Source organism: Pongo pygmaeus, chromosome 2 (genome assembly GCF_028885625.2).
Source record: "Pongo pygmaeus isolate AG05252 chromosome 2, NHGRI_mPonPyg2-v2.0_pri, whole genome shotgun sequence".
In the NCBI taxonomy this organism is placed as follows: Eukaryota; Metazoa; Chordata; class Mammalia; order Primates; family Hominidae; genus Pongo; species Pongo pygmaeus.
In genome coordinates, this window is record NC_085930.1 from 204,065,165 (window position 1) to 204,082,516 (window position 17,352).

The 17,352-nt window shown below is 47.9% G+C and overlaps 1 long non-coding RNA gene across 1 annotated transcript in view; it reads left to right on the forward strand.

The window, feature by feature from the left end:
• LOC129034222 (uncharacterized) overlaps positions 1-17,352 on the forward strand; it is an 88,814-nt gene that overhangs the window by 48,957 nt on the left and 22,505 nt on the right. The window contains exon 5 of the long non-coding RNA XR_008501778.1: positions 8,140-8,383. This is a non-coding gene — a long non-coding RNA (uncharacterized LOC129034222). The remainder of the gene's footprint in view (positions 1-8,139; positions 8,384-17,352) is intronic.

Below are 17,352 nucleotides of genomic sequence, written 5' to 3' on the forward strand. Positions count from 1 at the left end.
CCATCTCAGAGTTTGTTTTCTGGGGATCTCAACATAAGACAGCTAGCACCAGAAGTTGACTGCAGAAGCTGCCTCTACAGTGGGGATGTGGAGCTTGGTCCCTCACTGGCTGGCTGGTGGGTAGAGTTTGGGTGGCACCTGGTGTGCTGTGGTAGTTCAATTGCTAAGACTTTTCCTGGTGGTGAGTTGGAATGGAATACTGGTGGAAGGGACGCAGTAGCAGGCGCAATATCTTAGGTGTTTAAGGAGTCGGGTTAAGTTGTGATTATAAGGATTATGCAATCAGATGACTGTCCTGAATGGCCACATACTCATTGGAGCAAGACAATAAAAGGCCGAGAGTGACTAATCACGTTTAAGATAAAGTGTGAAAGTTTGAGGGTCCCCTTGACAGCACAGAAAGAATTTTCATCTCCTGCACCTGGAGGACAGAAAAAGCTCAGGATCAGGCACAAGACTGAATCATAAGGGTAGCTGAGCTCCAGAGAAGGTTCAGTTCTAGACCACAGCAAGTCTGCAATGCCACCATTGTCACGGTTGGGAAGAAATAAGACCTTGAAATGGGATAGGGACATCTGGGCCAATACACTTGAGGATCATGAGCCCTCTGGGCCTGGAGAAGGGTCTCACTCCTCCCTATTAAAGGCTATTCCCCTCCTTTGCTTAAAGATGTTGTAACCTCTTTCAACAAAAATTCAACGAAAATTGAATGATCATGGGAGTTTGTTACTAGCTGTCTTCAATAAGAACACATAAATTAAAAAGGGCTGAAGAGACAACTATGAAGCACTTCCTTTAAATTAAAAAAGAAAGGGTAGGTTTAGAATTGAAATGTTACTGTCACCAGAATTACCACATCTCAGATAAATGTTGCTGTAAGTCCATTCCTAGGGTGTAAGTCAGGAAGGAGTTGTTGGGCTGACCCTGGCTCTGAGTGAATGGCCCAATACATGGTGGGTACACAGTGACAACCTTGGCATCCAGAGAAGGCACAGTTTATGTAAAGGGAGCCTGGGAGCTGTTAGAGTTTTAGAATCTTCTTCCCTCAGTCTTCACGGGGCTTTAGTGATAAAATGAGGGGCACAGACTCATGTCAGGCAGCTCTGGCTGGGTGGGGATTCTTCTTCTGCCCTTTGTAGGCTGTGTCACCCCAAGCCAATTTCTTAGCTTCAGTGAGCCTCAGTTTCCCCATGTGTAAAATAATGTTAATAAAACCTCCTCCCAGAGTTGCTGAGAGGGCATATAAGAACAAATGAACAACGCATAGTGCCATGCCCACCCGCAGTGTGAAGGGTGGGAGGGAGAGTGAACAGGGCAGGAGGGGTCTTCTACCAACCCAGCTCTGGGAGGCCTCTGGGACCCAGAAAACCACCTAGGGTAGCAGGAAGGGAGGGCCTGGCCAACTGTGAGAAGGCAGAGGGATTGAATCTGGTTGGCCAAAGAGAGAAAGAGGCCATCTGATGATGTCCCTGTATCCAGGCAGCATTCTGTCAATTACCCGGGCTGGGATGCTTCCCAATTTCGTAAATAGTCAAAGGGCACTGAATCATCGAGAATCATAAAGAATGGCTTCTTTGTGCTAATTTTATTTCCTAGCCCAGCTTGCCTTTCCATCTGTTTTCAGCATGACCCCGATTTCTGCCTAATTTCCCAGTTGGATGCTAGAAGCTGAGAGAGGTTAAGTGACTTTCCCATAAGCCTGTGGTGTGGTTACTTTTTATGGTGATGAAGTCCCCATGGCCCTGTCAGGGCCTCCTCCACAGCAATCCTTTAGCACAATCCAGGAAAAACTGTGAGGCGAGGAGTCAGGAGGACTCGGTATTGAACTCCCCTTGGAGGAAGAGTTCAGCTGCTTATCCTCTCTACGTCTCAGTTTCTCCGTCTGTCGAATGGGCTAAGCCACACCAAGCCTGCCAGGCTGTTGTGAGGATTACGGGAAATGTGTAGCCATCCCCAGCCATCCTTGACATGTGGTAGGGACTCACTCAGTATGAGGTGCTGTTCTTTTTGTTATCTCCATACAGAATCTTATGATGGGAAAGCTCAAACTTATTATCTTGGAGATTTCCTTATAGAGGTTTTTTGTTTGTTTGTTTTTTGTTTTTTCCACAGACTAGTAAGATTTCCAGAAAACAAGGGATCAGTACAGGGTTGACAACTTTTATTTTTCTGAGCAAGTCCATTAAAACAAACTATCATTCATTAGCACCATACTTTCATTAAAAAGGGATAACTTCACACACATACACACACATGCACATGCACACACTCAGATTAGAAATGACATAATATCAGGATAATGTAGCCTTTTAAAGTTGGGAACAATTCAGTTTGTAAAACATGTACTACAGGCCAGGCGCAGTGGCTCACGTCTGTAATCCCAGCACTTTGGGAGGCCAAGGCAGGTGGATTACCTGAGGTCAGGAGTTCAAGACCAGCCTGGCCAACATGGTGAAACCCCCTATCTACTAAAAATACAAAGAAATTAGCTGGGCCTGGTGGCAGGTGCCTGTGATCCCAGCTACTCGGGAGACTGAGGCAGGAGAATTGCTTGAACCTGGGAGATGGAGGTTGTGGTGAGCCTAGATCATGCCATTGCACTCCAGCCTGGGCGACAGAGTGAGACTCCATCTCCAAAACAAAACAAAACAAAACAAAACACCATTTACTACATTGTTATTTTTTCCATTTCCCTATTATTCAGATTGGTGAGAACTGTGTCATATGCTGACAACTCTCCGAAGATCTGTACTTGGGACCCATTGCTTCAGTTCATTTGATCCCCAAAACAACAATGTGAGGAAAACTGGTAGGGATTAAAGCTGTATTGCCATTTTATAGGTAAGCAAACTGAGTCAAGGCAAAATGATGTTCTTTTGAGCTCTCAGTGTCTGTTCTATTCATTAGGATCACGTTCATCGTCATCAGAACCCTTACTGGAGTATTTCCTAAGTGCCATACAGGGTGCTAAGTCCCTTACAAGCATGAGATCCTCTGATCCTCACAGCCACCCAGTAACTGAAGGGTGCTATCATTCTTCATTTTAATAATAGGTAAAGCGAGGGTTAGACAGCTTATCTCTCCAAGGTCTAGGGTCACACATAGAGTGAGTGGCAGAACCGGGATTCAAACCCAAGGTTAGACTACTCCAAAGCTGCCCCGCTTTACGGATTTTGATATGCCTGCGGTCACTAGCTGCTAAGAGGGAAAACTGACTGCAAACCCTGAGCATTCTGACTCCTGGCCTGCTGCTTCCCCCTGGGGTAAAGGTCTGAGTGGGCATCTCTGCCTCTTCCTGCTGCTCCATCTGTCCGGATACTCCATCACTTGGCTCCATTATGTTTTGTTGACTAAAGAAAGAAATAAGCTTTTAAAGAATTATAGTTAGTTTTATTTGAACGTTTTATTGAGGACTATCGCCTGGGGGGTAGATTTTAGAGAGGTTTTATTAGACTGTGTTAAGTTAGTATTCTAGTTTATAGTTTATACACAGGTGGTAAAGATTTAGTATGTGTAAAAGTTTGTGTAAGTTTGGGTGTACGAGTATATTTGGTTATACTTTGCAGGGATAGGTATTAACCTAGACAGGTGTTATTTTATGTGTAGGAGAAGGTAACTTAGATATAATTGCCAGTGGGAACCTGGGACTGGGGTCAGAAGCCGAGCAAAGAATCCAGCGTAAGAATTCTTTACATTATCGGCTTGACTTTTATAACAAGCAGTGAGCTAAAGGCACTTGTCTCTTCCACCTACTGGGACATAAAACTTTCAGCCAGGAAAGGCAAAGAACCTCTTAGCACACTTACTCTTAATGAGTTATGAGTCTAGCAGATACTGGTGAAGGTGGAACTCTCCAGGACTGTTTTAATCTGTTTTGTGATCTGGATTAGGGGACAAAGCTGCATCCCTGTTCCTTGTCTGAATGAGTAGTTCCCGTTTTATAAGCGCAGAATAAACACGGAAAGTGAGTTGTTCCTAGTCTTCCAGTCAGCTGAACGTTAGGTGCAGAATCTCCCATACAGCCGGGCAGTCCAAGTCTCTGCCTCAACCCTGCACTTCAGATGGCCCCAGTGTAGGCCTTACTCCAGCTCCAGGTGGGGAAATCCACGGGGTCAGGGGCCGTGCTAGCAGCAGCACCTGCAGCCCCTTCCAGACCGTGACACAGACACATGGGATGACAGAGTTTCTGGATCAAATGGCTGGGAGCCACCTCGAGGGCCTGAACTAGCCTCTTGCCCAACCTGCAGAGGTCAGGATGTGCCTCAGACAGGAGAAGAGGGGTACAGTTTTCAAGTCTGACTGTGGGTCGATCGTGCATGCTCCTTACCCCGCCTCACACACTCACACTCCTTCTCTCCCCAGCCCTTTCCCACCAGAGCCAGCAGGAGAATGGAGATTCATTTTCTAAATAAGTTTAACAGAAGGGACTTTGACTTTAGGGCCACTAGGATCATGGAGGGTAGTGGGGTGCCACACAGGCTGCAAACAAGAGGATTCAGTGAAATCTACATAACGGACGGTAAGACTCTGTCCCTCTCCCTGCCCTGCCGATGAGCACCTACAGCCAGGCACGTGCCCTCTGGGAGACTGGGCTCTGCCTCTCTAGAGAAACTGCACAGATGACAAGAACCGACCTGGAGCGACTGGCATCTGGGGGTCCTCTGAAGAAGTGCCTAGCTTGTTTTCTGGGCATTCACCATGCAATAAGCTGGTGTCATCACTGCTTGCCTGAAAATGCTCTCAATTCTCTTGCCGAGCTTCCTCCATTGCACTCACAATCACACACCTCCGTGCTGTCCAGAGACCCTTCGGAGTTCGTCTGGAAAGCTTGCTGTCCCCCTCTGCAAGGGAATAATTGCATGCTTTACCCTTTCTCCTTAAACTCTGTCACTTTCACCAGGTTACCTTGTCTCATGTCTTTAATAGCAGCCATCAGGGAAAAACAGCCTGGTCGTCCTTCTCCCAATCCTGGAACCATCCCTCCATCTGCACCAGCTTCTTCCCTCGGGCTCTGATGGACAAGCAACCTTCCCCCTGCCCACAGAGACCCCCTCACCTCCCACTCGAAGCCCTCTCCCCTCTCCTTCTCACCCACTCTGGGTTTCAGCTCCACTCTCTCCCTGTCTCTGGTCTTGGTCATTCCTGTAACGCACAGTTCCCCATCCTTTCCCATCTCGGACCAGCTTCTGCCTGGCTCTGTCCTCTTCACAGTAAAACTTCCCGACAACATTGGCTGCACTTGCCAGGCCCCTTTTCTCACCCCCATTCACTCTCCTAATCTTACTTATGCGAAGTTCACTCTCCTAAGCTTACTCATGTAAAGCCTCTTCCAGGTTATCCTTTCTGTGTTGTGGCTGCTGATGCTCTAAGACTGAGGTTCATTTCCTTGCCTAGTTGTCTGTTTTTTTTCAACAGTAAGCTCATTATCACCAAGGGATATTTTTGGGGCATTCCATGTCCCTTGAGTTAAGATTTCCCGGCCAGGCGCCGTGGCTCATGCCTGTAATCCCAGCACTTTGGGAGGCCGAGGTGGGTGGATCATCTGAGGTCAGTAGTTCGAGACCAGCCTAGCCAACATGGTGAAACCCTGTCTCTACTAAAAATACAAAAATTAGCCTGGCGTGGTGGCGGGCGCCTGTAATCCCAGCTACTCAGGAGGCTGAGGCAGGAGATTTGCTCGAAAGTGGAGGCTGCAGTGAGCCGAGATAGTACCACTGCACTCCAGCCTGGGTGACAGAGTGAGACTCTGTCTCAAAAATAAATAAATAAATAAAAATAAATAAAAATAAAAATAAAACAAATAAGATTTCCCTGCAGGTGGTTCTGCCTCTCCCATGCCAGATCTTTTGGGTTTCGCTGTTCTGTTCTGTTCTGGACTGGTTCTGGGAGCGCTGACGCCTGAGAGCTAATGAGACACAGCCTCTCCTGACAGCTCCCACCTGTCCAGTCTGGATCTGACAGCTCCCGCCTGTCCAATCTGGATTACTTCTAGATCCCTGACCTGAGACATAAGATCCAAAACCACCCAGAATGTTTCTTGTTCCCCTCAGATCTCATGCGATGTGTGGAAACAGGACGAGTTTTAATCTGCTCAGCATGCAGGTGTACATGTGGGCCTCGCAGTCCTCCTCAGAATGCCCCCAGGAAGGGGTGGGAGGACGGATTACAAATCCAACAGTCAGCTCTCGGGTAGTACAGCTCCCAGAAGTCTGGTAATCCCTCGTCGACATGTCCTATAATGGAAGTAAAGAATGCAAGAAACCAAAAATCCTGTGGACGGGAAATGGGGATAAAACCATGTCATGAAATAGCATTTTAGGGAAATGTGCTCAAAACTTTGGTTTAGGCTGGGCGCGGTGGCTCACGCCTGTAAAGGCCGGGTGTGGTGGCTCACGCCTGTAATCCCAGCACTTTGGGAGGCTGAGGCAGGCAGATTGCTTAAGCCCGGGAGTTGGAGGCCAGCCTGGGCAACACAGCAAAACCCCATCTCTACAAAAACCATAAAAATTAGTGGGATATGGGCATGGTGGCACGCGCTGTAGTCCCAGCTACTCAGAAGGCTGAGGTGGGAGAATCGCTTGAGCCCGGGTTGGGGGAAGACTCATACAGTGACCTGTGATTGCACCACTGCACTCTAGCATGGGTGACAGTGAGACAATGTCTCAAAAAAAGAAAAGAAAAAATTGGTTTACAAACAGGTTACATTAGGTGGAGTCATTATATACATTGCTCTTTGCTTTACCTAAGAATGCATTTAAAAAATCACTGTGGCCTAGTGGTCAGGAGCCTGGGCCAAACTTCCACGGACCAGCTAGCTACATCACCTCTGTAAACTCTGCTTCCTCGTTAGTAAAATAAAGCTATTCATACCCCTTTCATGTGCTCAAAGCCAGGACATCAGTTTGTAACTCAGCACTGGTGAGGGCTCCAGTCACTTTTGGTGAGCTGTGGTCCCAGGCTAGACAGGGAGGAGGAGGACAGCTAAGGTTGCTGAGTGTTGAGAGTTTTGGGGAGTCTTGAGTGAGTCCTGTCTGTGCAATGCAAAGGAGAACCACGGAGAGTGGGGAGGCTGGACCGGGCTTCACCTCACCCCATGCAGGAATGGCCTGATGAAGAGCAGTCCCTGCGGGATGTCCCTGACAAACAGCCCTACAGCTTCTGCTTGAGTCTCCCCAGCACGGGGAACTCACCACCTTCCAAGGCACCTGTAAGTACTATTCTTGCTAGTGATGAGTTAAGACCTGCTATCTTCTCTCCCTCTGGGCTCTCAAGAGGTAAACCTGCCCCCCAAGAAGATTCCACAGTTCTAGAAATATCTGTTTCCAGATGCCCTTCTAAGATAGGAAGTGGTAACCCCACTGGGCTCCCATTCTTTATCCTAAGGGAGAGAATCCTCCCCACATTGTCCAAACAATCAGGGTCAGAAGAGTCTCAGAAGAAGAAAAAAAGGCAGCCTGGAGGCCTGGAACAGTCTATACTGCAGGGGGCTTGCCAGGGTCAGGGATGGTGTCTGTGGTTGAGGGAAGCAGAGGGTGGGGTGGGGTGGGGGACTCAAATGGCCTTTGTAGGGCTGATGCATACAGGGTCCAGGGGCCCTCACTCTCTAAGAAATCTGGTCTCGAGCTAAGATGGCTCAAGTTTACCATTTTAATACACCATGGCACGCTGTCTCTGCGTGTGAGTGGGTGCTTTGCTATTGACGGCATGAACATGGCTCCTTCTCACTGTCCCTCAAAGACAGGAGGGACAGTATCTCTTTCTCAACCAAGGCCTCACATGGGGTGGGGAAAAAAAAAGCTTTATCTCAGGATAGCCTATTACTGTCATCCTCATACTTTTACCTAGAATTCAGAATTAAGAACCTTTTTTACTTAAAGAGAGCAATTCACATGTCAGAAATTTTTCCTTAAGAAGGTATTGAAATGTATTGAGTTAAGAACGTATTGGAATGTACTGAGTTAAGAATGTATTGAAATGTACTGAGTTAAGAATGTATTGAAATAGGTACTGAGTTTGGATTTTTTTTTTTTTTTTTTTTTTTTTTGCAAATACTCAATAACACTCGTTAGTAGACAAAAGCATCAGTGGTGTAAGTTTAAAAATACTGGAGTGACTGCTTTGCTGGCTATTCTTTTATAGCTCTTGTAAATGAAGAAATTAAAACTGCAAGTTGAAACTGAGTCACTGATGGTGCCAGATGTTTCTGGAGCAAAACTGGGAAAGAGGGTGAGCATTGGAAAGACACCTCCTCCTGTTATCTTCTAGAAGCCATTTACTGGGAAAACAAAAACTGAGCTCCATGATGCATAAATTCCAAAATGCAGAGGCAAATTTCTTTCCCTTTGACCACATGTCAGAAAGGCTCGGGGTTCAGTAACTGGAGGTGAGTTGTGGCCTTTCCTAAACTCGAGTGAATGTGTCGGGAAAGGGGGGTGGTCTCGGGCCTGTGTCAATGAGGGCTTCTTTCCAGGTCGTGAGAGCCGCTCGCAGAGTAGCCAAGCAGGGTCCTGCGGGGAGGTCTTGGTGACATACGTGTGCCCATTGGAGGCGTTTGGGTCTACCCTGTGGTGAGCATGCACAATTAGGCAAATGTATGATTGGAAATGCATTTTCGCCATTGCTTTCATGTTTATACATGTACACAAGTATGAATTCATGCAATAAATATTAGATAAGTAGACTGTGGAGGTCTTGAAAGCAGGGGCTCCAAGTGTGCAAAGTACTTGGTTCTCTACCTATGGTGGGTCCTTCATAGTTGGTAAACAACAACAACAGTTCTGGGGGTGAGGAGTGGAGCAAAAGGTGGTGGAGTCATCTGCATTGAGGCAGAGCCTGGCGTGTGCAGCTCCAGCAGCAGGGCCAGGACATGGAAGGCAGGCATGAGAAAGAGGGCTAGCTTTGGGGCTGGAGGGCAGGGGAAAGAGCAGCGCCTGCCCACCCATCAACACACTCCACGGCACAGATGCAGGTGCAGGGCTGTACGGAGGGCAGGTGACACGATCTCAGGTCCTAGCCCCCTTGGGGGAAAGCAGCCCACCTCCTAGGGGTGATCTCTGCACTGAGTCCTGAAACTCAGGCCCCTCAGCTTCCTCAGGACCACCCTCTGTGAACTTCACTTTGCCCATCATTGAAGGTCTTGTCCACCTACCCCTCTTGCTTCTTCATGCTTGGAACAGAAGTGTCCTCAAATCTGTCCAATCATACCTCCTTTTTCTCTTCTTTCCTCCGCTTCTATTCACAGCCAAGTTTCCTAAAAGAGTGCTTCTCATTTGGTGTCTTCACTTACTCCCCTTCCGCTCTCCTTGAAGTCTGGTCTAGTCTGCAACCCTCATCAGCCGCCTTCCCCCAACCTGGAACCTGTCCTGGTCCAGGTCACCTTGACAGACTCCTAGATGCTAAACGCCAGAGGCACTCCTCAGTCTTCCCATCGCCTGGTTCTTCCTGCAGCATCCGATGCTGCTCACAGGACCGCTTTCCTGACATCCCGCTCCTGCTGCTCCAGGATAATGCTCTCTCTTGGTGCCCTCCGCCCTGAAGGCCAGACTGATTTGGGCTCTCTTCCCTCCCTGGCCCTTCCATGTTGGTGTGCACCACAGGCCTGCCCCATCTCTGCTCCATCATCGCGTCTCCGTGGCAGCGTTTCCATCCCTGGCTACACACCAGAAGCAGCACCTGGGATCACTAAAAATATGCCAATGCCAGGGCCCATTATACAGAAATACAGTAATCACATCAGAATGTCTGGGGATGGGACCCAGATATCAGTATTTTTTTTAAAGCTGCCCAGTTGATTTTGATGAGAGAAGGTTGAGACCCATTGTTCTAGAGGCTTCTTCAACTCCTTACCACCTTCCAAAAGCTTTGATGCAAGCCTGATTTCTTCCCGAGCCCAACTGTATACCTGACTTCCTGCTTATCAGTGCTGCTTAGATAGCCACGTGCCCTGCCCCCACTATGACAGACGCAAAGCAAGCCTGCCCTTGCCTGCACCTGCTCCTGCCCCGTGTGCCCTCACTCCGTGGATGGCATTCATCTGTTCCCAGTCACCCAGACCCAACCCTGGGCTTACCCTGGACTCTTTTCTCCTGCCCTGTGCATCCCACTGGTCTAAGCCCTGTCGCTCGTTTTCATCCTACCTTTTAGTCACTTCTAAGGACTTCTAGAACTGGATCCTTCTTTTTCATCCTCTCTCACTCCACCTGCCTCAGCCCCATCCTGTCTCACCTGAAAGATCTGCATCTGGCCTTCTTCTCTGCAGCCTTGTTTCTCTCCATCCTCCCCACAGCTACCACAGGGACGGCTCCAACACCGACCAATCATCACATTCGCCACTGCTGGAGCCCCCCAGTGGCTCCCCATGCCCTCCAGGCAGCCCTGTACCTCCCGCTCTGCCCTGCTCTGGTCCAGCCCCTGGGTCCCTGCCTCCTGCCCACTCCCACTCTGACCCGCTTTCGGCTCCTACGTGCTCCCTGCTCTCCTGCCTAAGCTGCTCCTGTCTGGACAGCATTTCTGTTTCCTGCTCAGCCCTCAGACGCCCAAAGGGATGACTTCCTTCCTGGAGCCTTTCTTACCTTCTCCCGCTACCCTGTGCCCATCATGCCCCGGAGTTCTGTCCCAGCACCATGACCTCCCCAGGGCAGGGAAGATGTGATTTATCTCTGAGAAGGCCTGGCCCAGAGTGCATGCTGGGGCAATGCTTGTCAAATGAATGCATGAATGGTGACTGGTTTGACTACAAGGGAAGGTGGGTGTGGCCAGATATGTAGGACACCAGGAAGAAATTCTGAGCCATTGTCGGCTAATCAGAGGTCATCCTACCTTCCGTCACACCAGAGACGTTCATTCACATTGTATTGCATAACAGTGCTATTAGAAATGCACACATATCACTTTCATTTCCTAATCTATAACTTGGGGATAATAATATCAATTTGGCAGAAGTGTAGTGGGGTCAGAGAAGGTCACGGCTGTGAACATGCTTTGGAAATGATAAATGACCGTTCACACGTGAAGGGTGAGTACCCAGTGTCCCTGCTGGGCAGATGCTGTGTGCTGTTGATTCTGAGAATGTCCAGTGTGGAAGTGGAGTGCACAGCTGGTCACAGTCGTCCCATCGCAGTGGGCTTTGTGGTGCCTGGCAGGCATCCAGAGAGGGATGAACCCACACCTGCGACAGAGGACTTTGCACAGCGGGCGATCCCTGTGGGCAGGGAGGAGAGTGTGGGGTTTACGCGCAGCACCTCACTGACCTAAGGGCCCGCTAGGCATCAGGCCCTAACTTGGTGCCTCTGCGTGCCTGTGATGAGGGCTCCGCTCCCGTGACCTGGGGTCAGCAGTCTGCAGGGCCTTAAAAATAGCGCTGGGAGGATATTTTTAGTGCACCATCCTGAGGTGTGGCAGGAGCCTGCGGCCTCCTATGACGCATGAACATAGTTTTGGCTCTGTTTGCAAGTGATTCAGACAGCTGGTTTTGGACTTCAGGGGTGTAAAAATAAAAACAAAGTGGGGGAAGTTGGGTTCTAGCCATGAGGCATCCCCCACCCCCACAACATCTGCATAATTACTCCTAAGAAGGTTTCGTTTGAGCCTTGGTTCTCTGGAGCTTAACAAATCACAGTTCCTCCTGAAGGGTTTTGGGCTGGTGGTAGGACAAAGGGGAACCCCGTACTAAAGGCCAGAAACCGAGGCCTTGAGAGGATGTTTAACTTCCCCAAGTCACATAGTCAGTTTGTGACAGGACCACATTCAGATCCACGTTTAACTCCAAAGCCTCTGCTGTCTTGCCGATTTTTCAACCACAAAACCATTTTAAAGTCTACAAAGCACTGTAATAAACTGTATCTGATTCGATCCTCACAAGAGGCAGTGTTTACTCCCAATTTTACCAGTGAAGAAACTGAGGCTCAGAAAAACAAAGTGACTCCAAATTCCTTGAGCACCTGGCCAGGGTCAGTCCCCACGGTGGCTGAGATGGTTGACCAATGGCCTCTGGGGAGAAGACTATAGGCACCCACACTGGTACCTGGCTTGTTGCGAGGGGACAAGGATGTCCATGTGTCCTCCCTCACCACTGCCTCCTGGAGGACAAGGAAGACGCCCAGAGTGAGCAGGCGAGGTGGGTGATGGACTCATACCCTGCCTGGGTGTCTCTGTGACTCCTGGGAGATCCTTGCTGGCAGCGGTGAGCACTGTGACTTGAGCCCTGCGGTGGTGGCTGGTCACATGGCCAGTCAAGGCTCAGTCTTCTTAGTGATCAAAGGACTGAAAGTGTCCAGTAGCTTTGGATGATGGGTGAGGACTCGTTAATAAAGACCACTACCCTATGGGAATGCGTTATACTCTGGAATGAGCCGTGCAGGTGGGCTCAGAGAACATACCGTTTGCACACTCATAACAATGTAAAAGTATGAAAGTAAAAGTCACATGAAATCCTCCTGTGCAGAACTAGTTAATGTTGGGTGACTGTCACTCCAGGCATCTGTCTTTGCACTTGCAAGAGGGATAACAAGTAGGTAAATAGGAAAACACTGTACAGTATATGCTATCTTTTACTTACTTTAGTCAATGGTATATCAACAAACATAAATCTGTATCATTTTAGCTACATCCGATTCCATTGTATGAATGTACCTTACTTTATTTAATCAGTAGGCTTCTGATTGCAATTTGCATTGGGTTTTGCATTTCAACCATCTTTCACAATCCTTAAATCTTGGGCCTCAATCAAGATACACAAAAATATGCATCTTAAATTACTTAACAGAGACTCACCTTCATTTTGCCCCTACCATTTTATTTCTATTTAATGACAGAAAAAAGGGAGATGATGGAGACACAAAAGGAGAGCCTCACTTGCCACGGCTCAGGCAACCTCCCCAACTGCTTTACTTTGTTAAATGCAAGAAGCTCTGTACTATTTTTGCAACTCTTAGCAATAAGTCACCCGGCTTGACGAAGCTCCAGTCTTATTTTAGGGCTTTGTCTTACCTGGATGGCACTTCTCCGAGCCATCCCACCTAGCAGAGGGGAGAGGAGAGCTACATTCTCCTGCAAGCGAATGTCATCGCGTGGTAAGACCAGGTTCCACTACTGGTGCTTATGGTGCCGCCCCAGGCAGCCTGTTGGACTTTGAGCTCTGCTTTCCTTGCAAGATCATTTTCTGAGAGTCAGATGCAGTCACGCATGTGAAATCAAATGTTTTTTAATTGCAACAGGCAATAAAACATGAAGGTGTCATTTTGTTAATTATTTTGACCACCTGGTGGTTCTCAATGTTTTCAAATATGGCTCTTTTTATTTTTTATTCTATTTTGTTGTTTGTTTGTTTGTTTTTTTAGATGGAGTTTTGCTCTTGTTGCGTAGGCTGGAGTGCAATGGTGTGATTTCGGCTCACTGCAACCTCCACCTCCTGGATTCAACTGATTCTCCTACCTCAGCCTCCTGAGTAACTGGGATTATAAACATGCATCACCACTTCTGGCTATTTTCTTTGTATTTTTAGTAGAGACAGGGTTTAGCCATGTTGGCCAGGCTGGTCTTGAACTCCTGACCTCAGGTGATCTGCCCGCCTCGGCCTCCCAAAGTGCTGGGGTTACAGGCGTGAGCCACCATGCCCGGCTGCATTTGTCTTTCTAAAGTAAAAAGTTTTCTCTGATGCCTGACAAATATCTGATTAGCCTCTAGCACATGGCCAGCCTTGAATGAGGTCCTAGGAGTATAGCACCAATAAGACAGCTGTGGTTTCGTCTTTTCCAGAGCTGGCATTCTAGTAACTGAGAGTCCTTGCACTGCCCATCATAGTATGCGTGGTAGCATTTATGGTAGTATCTGTTGTAGTACCTGTTGTTGTACCCATTATTATATCCATTGAGCAAGGAAAGTGCATGATGCTTGGTATGAATTCAGTGCTACTTTTAAATGAATTTCTGTGTTGTTAGTTACAATGGCAGCTCTGTTGTACATTTGAGAAACAAGGTATGGTTGCAAGACTTCATATTCATTTAGTCTAGAAACAATGCTGGATTCATAAGGAATCTGTGGACCCCTAGCAATAAATTTGAGCCCTTTTACCTGCTGCCCTACATTCCAGCCCAGGATTAGGCCTTAGATTCTGGAGGCCTATAATAAATTTCTAGACGCCTTATGGTCATTCATATAATTTGACACATTTTCCAGTTCTTCTCAGGTCCTGATTCTGATTGATACTTTTACCCCCAATCTTTGGAATTCAGCTAACTTACTAGCTCTGTAGGGAAATGATGGTGAGGCCATCATAGAGAAGTCCCAAGATGCCAATTAGGAGAAAATACAGACAGGGACTCCTCCATCCCAGAAAGAAGGCAGTAGGAGGTATTGACAATTAGGTTTTGAGGACTAAGTCCTGTTGGGACCAAAGCATCTCTTTTTTCTAATTATGTCCTTGGTGGTATTTACGGAATTTAAGAGCACTCCTCTGAACATGATGGGCTTCTGATGTCCCTCACAGGCAACTCAAAAGAATAGGGATAATTCTTTGAGAAAACATGTATGATTCACCACCATAAACCACAGAGGCTGAAAAGGACCTCTGAGATTTAGATTTTGGAATTTATATGTGGGAAAACTGAAGTTCCGAGCGAGAGGAGATTTGACTTGTCTGAGTTTATGAGGAACTCAGATCTCATGACTTTCCTGCCTAGGGCTTTTCTTATTGTGCTAACCTGCTTTTTCAAGATTGTCTCTGACACCAAGGATTTATCCTATTGCAGCAATTCTATTCATGAATGAATGAATTCAATGGCCATTTATTGAGTTTTCCCTGCTATATCCTGGGAACTGTGCTAGCCACTGGAGATACAATAATGAACAGGAGAGAATCTAGGTCTCAAGGTCTTACGTCCTAGTAAGGGAAACAGACAACTAAGCAGGTAATTAGCGCATATTAAGGTAATGTCTCAACAGTGTTACAGGGCCTCCTAATCCAGCTGCTGGGAAAGGAGGTGGTGATGGAGGGCGCTGAGTGCTCTGGGCCAGTGTCCTCCTCCCCTGGTACTCTTAGATGGTGTCTAAACCGTCTTCAGGGTTGACTAGGAGTTAGGGGAGGGAGGGCAGGGAGATCCAGGATGATGCATGCCGTGTTTGAAGACCTGGAAGCAAGAGCAAACATGGGGTGTGTGTGATCAGAGCATTCGTGCAAGAGAACGAGTGCTGAGGAATAAGGACGTAGCAGAGGTCAACGGGGACCAAGCTGGAAGGATTCTGTGAACCAGAGCAAAGAGGCTTAGATATTATTCTAAGGTCTAAGGAGGCCATTGAGGGGCAACAGAAACCTGGTCGGATTTGTGGCTTAAAAGATGGCTCTGGATGCTGTGTGGAGACCGAATTAGAGGGGACTGAGAGGTGAGTCAGGAGTTCCGGTTACAACATTGTGCAGTGTCCAGGCAAGGGCAGAGGTGGCAGAGGGCTGGAGAGAAGTGGTTGCAGTTAAGAGAACCTTTGGAGGAAATTGAGTCAAAGGCCTTTGTGAGTTACTGGAAGTCCATGCTTATGAGAGAAGTCTCATAATTCCTTGTCCATGAAGTTTAATGTTCTTCAATGAGTGAGATATTGGTTCACCTGGAAACCTAACACAGAAAAATGGATAAGCCATCTCACTGCCGTGGTTCTGTTCACACCTGCGGGCTTTGTCCCATTCCCTTCGGGCCTTGGCCCCTTAGGGCCTTGAATGCCTGAACATCTGTGTAACCAGTTCTGCTCCCTGGGCACCCATCAGGAATTCTTTATGGAAATAACTTGTAGTGAGATTGCAGTGGATTGGGGGAGCTTCTGCAGGGAAATACATATATCTCCTTTCATAGGACAATCCCTACAGAATCAGTGACTAACAGCGATCTGCCTCCAATCCTAAAAAACTGCTGCGGGGCGGGGCGCAGTGGCTCACGCCTGTAATCCCAGCACTTTGGGAGGCTGAGGCGGATGGATCACAAGGTCAGGAGATCGAGACCATTGTGGGTAACATGGTGAAACCCCATCTCTACTAAAAATACAAAAAATTAGCCGGGTGTGGTGGCGGGTGCCTGTAGTCCTAGCTACTTGGGAGGCTGAGGCAGGAGAATGGCATGAACCCGGGAGGCAGAGCTTGCAGTGAGCCGAGATCTTGCCACTGCACTCCAGCCTGGGTAACAGAGCAAGACTCCGTCTCAAAAAACAAAAAACAAAAAACAAAAAACCTGCTGCGGCAGCTTCTAGGACAAATCTGAAGCTAAATCCGCACTTCAACACTGCATCAGATGCGGGACACAGAGACAGAGAACAAGGAACCTGGCAGGCAGTTCCAGCTGAGCCAGCAGAAACCAGCAATGTAGCAAGCTCTCTATGAATCAGGGCAGAAGTTCTTCTGAGATAGCTGAACAAATTGTAAACAGACAACAAGAAGTCAGAGCCAAGGTTAAGGACCCCTAAGGTAACCCAGACCCTTAAGGGAACCCACCTGATAGGCTATTTAAGAAAGAAAGCATTGTCTTAGAAACGGGAAATCCCTGGTGCAGCCAGCACTGGAGTAAGGCAGTCCCCCGAGGGCAGAGACCATCCTGCTGACGTCTGTCTTCCCGGCATGTTGCCTGCCAGGCACACAGGGGACATGAAATGCAGATGAATGAATAATGAATCAATCGATTGTAAATACTCCATTTCTTGGCTTTGACCATATGGAAGTTGTGGAAGAGTTCTTGGAGGAGAGGGCATAGGTATGTGTTCTGACAGGGCCAGGTATGCTGGACAGTGCCCTTAGTGCTGAAGGAATGCATCCATGATCTCCTGGGAACTCTTCCAAGCTTCCAGAGGGCTGCAGTTCAGGCCAACCAGTCCAAGACGACCTGAGAGAAATCCCAAGACCCCTGCATTCCTGGATCCTGTAAGGAAGATGAGCTGAAAAGGGCCCCTCTGGGCATCCGTCAGGGTTCCAGCAGGACACCGGGCAACGTGTACTACATACCTCCCTGGAAGGAGCTCCATCGCGTCTGACTGTGGCTGTGAGTGAGGGAGCAAGAGGCAGCAGGGTGTGTGTGTGTGTGTGTGTGTGTGTGTGTGTGTGTGTATGCGTGCACATGCATCTGCAGGGTTTAGACTGTGATGAATGAATATACCAAAAATAAGGATTCTATGTTTATTAGAAGTTTTATTTAAATATCCTTCTTGAGGTCTTTTGTTGAAAAAGGTGGTCATCATTTAATGGAGTTTGGCAGCACCCTTTCCCAACAACAAAATAAATTAATCACCTGTAGGTTTGGGGAGCAGATGTTCATTTCTATTAAAAGTGTGGGAAAATAGAAAACATTGCTCTGAGTGGGAGCCCAAGGGCCAGAATCTCCCAGT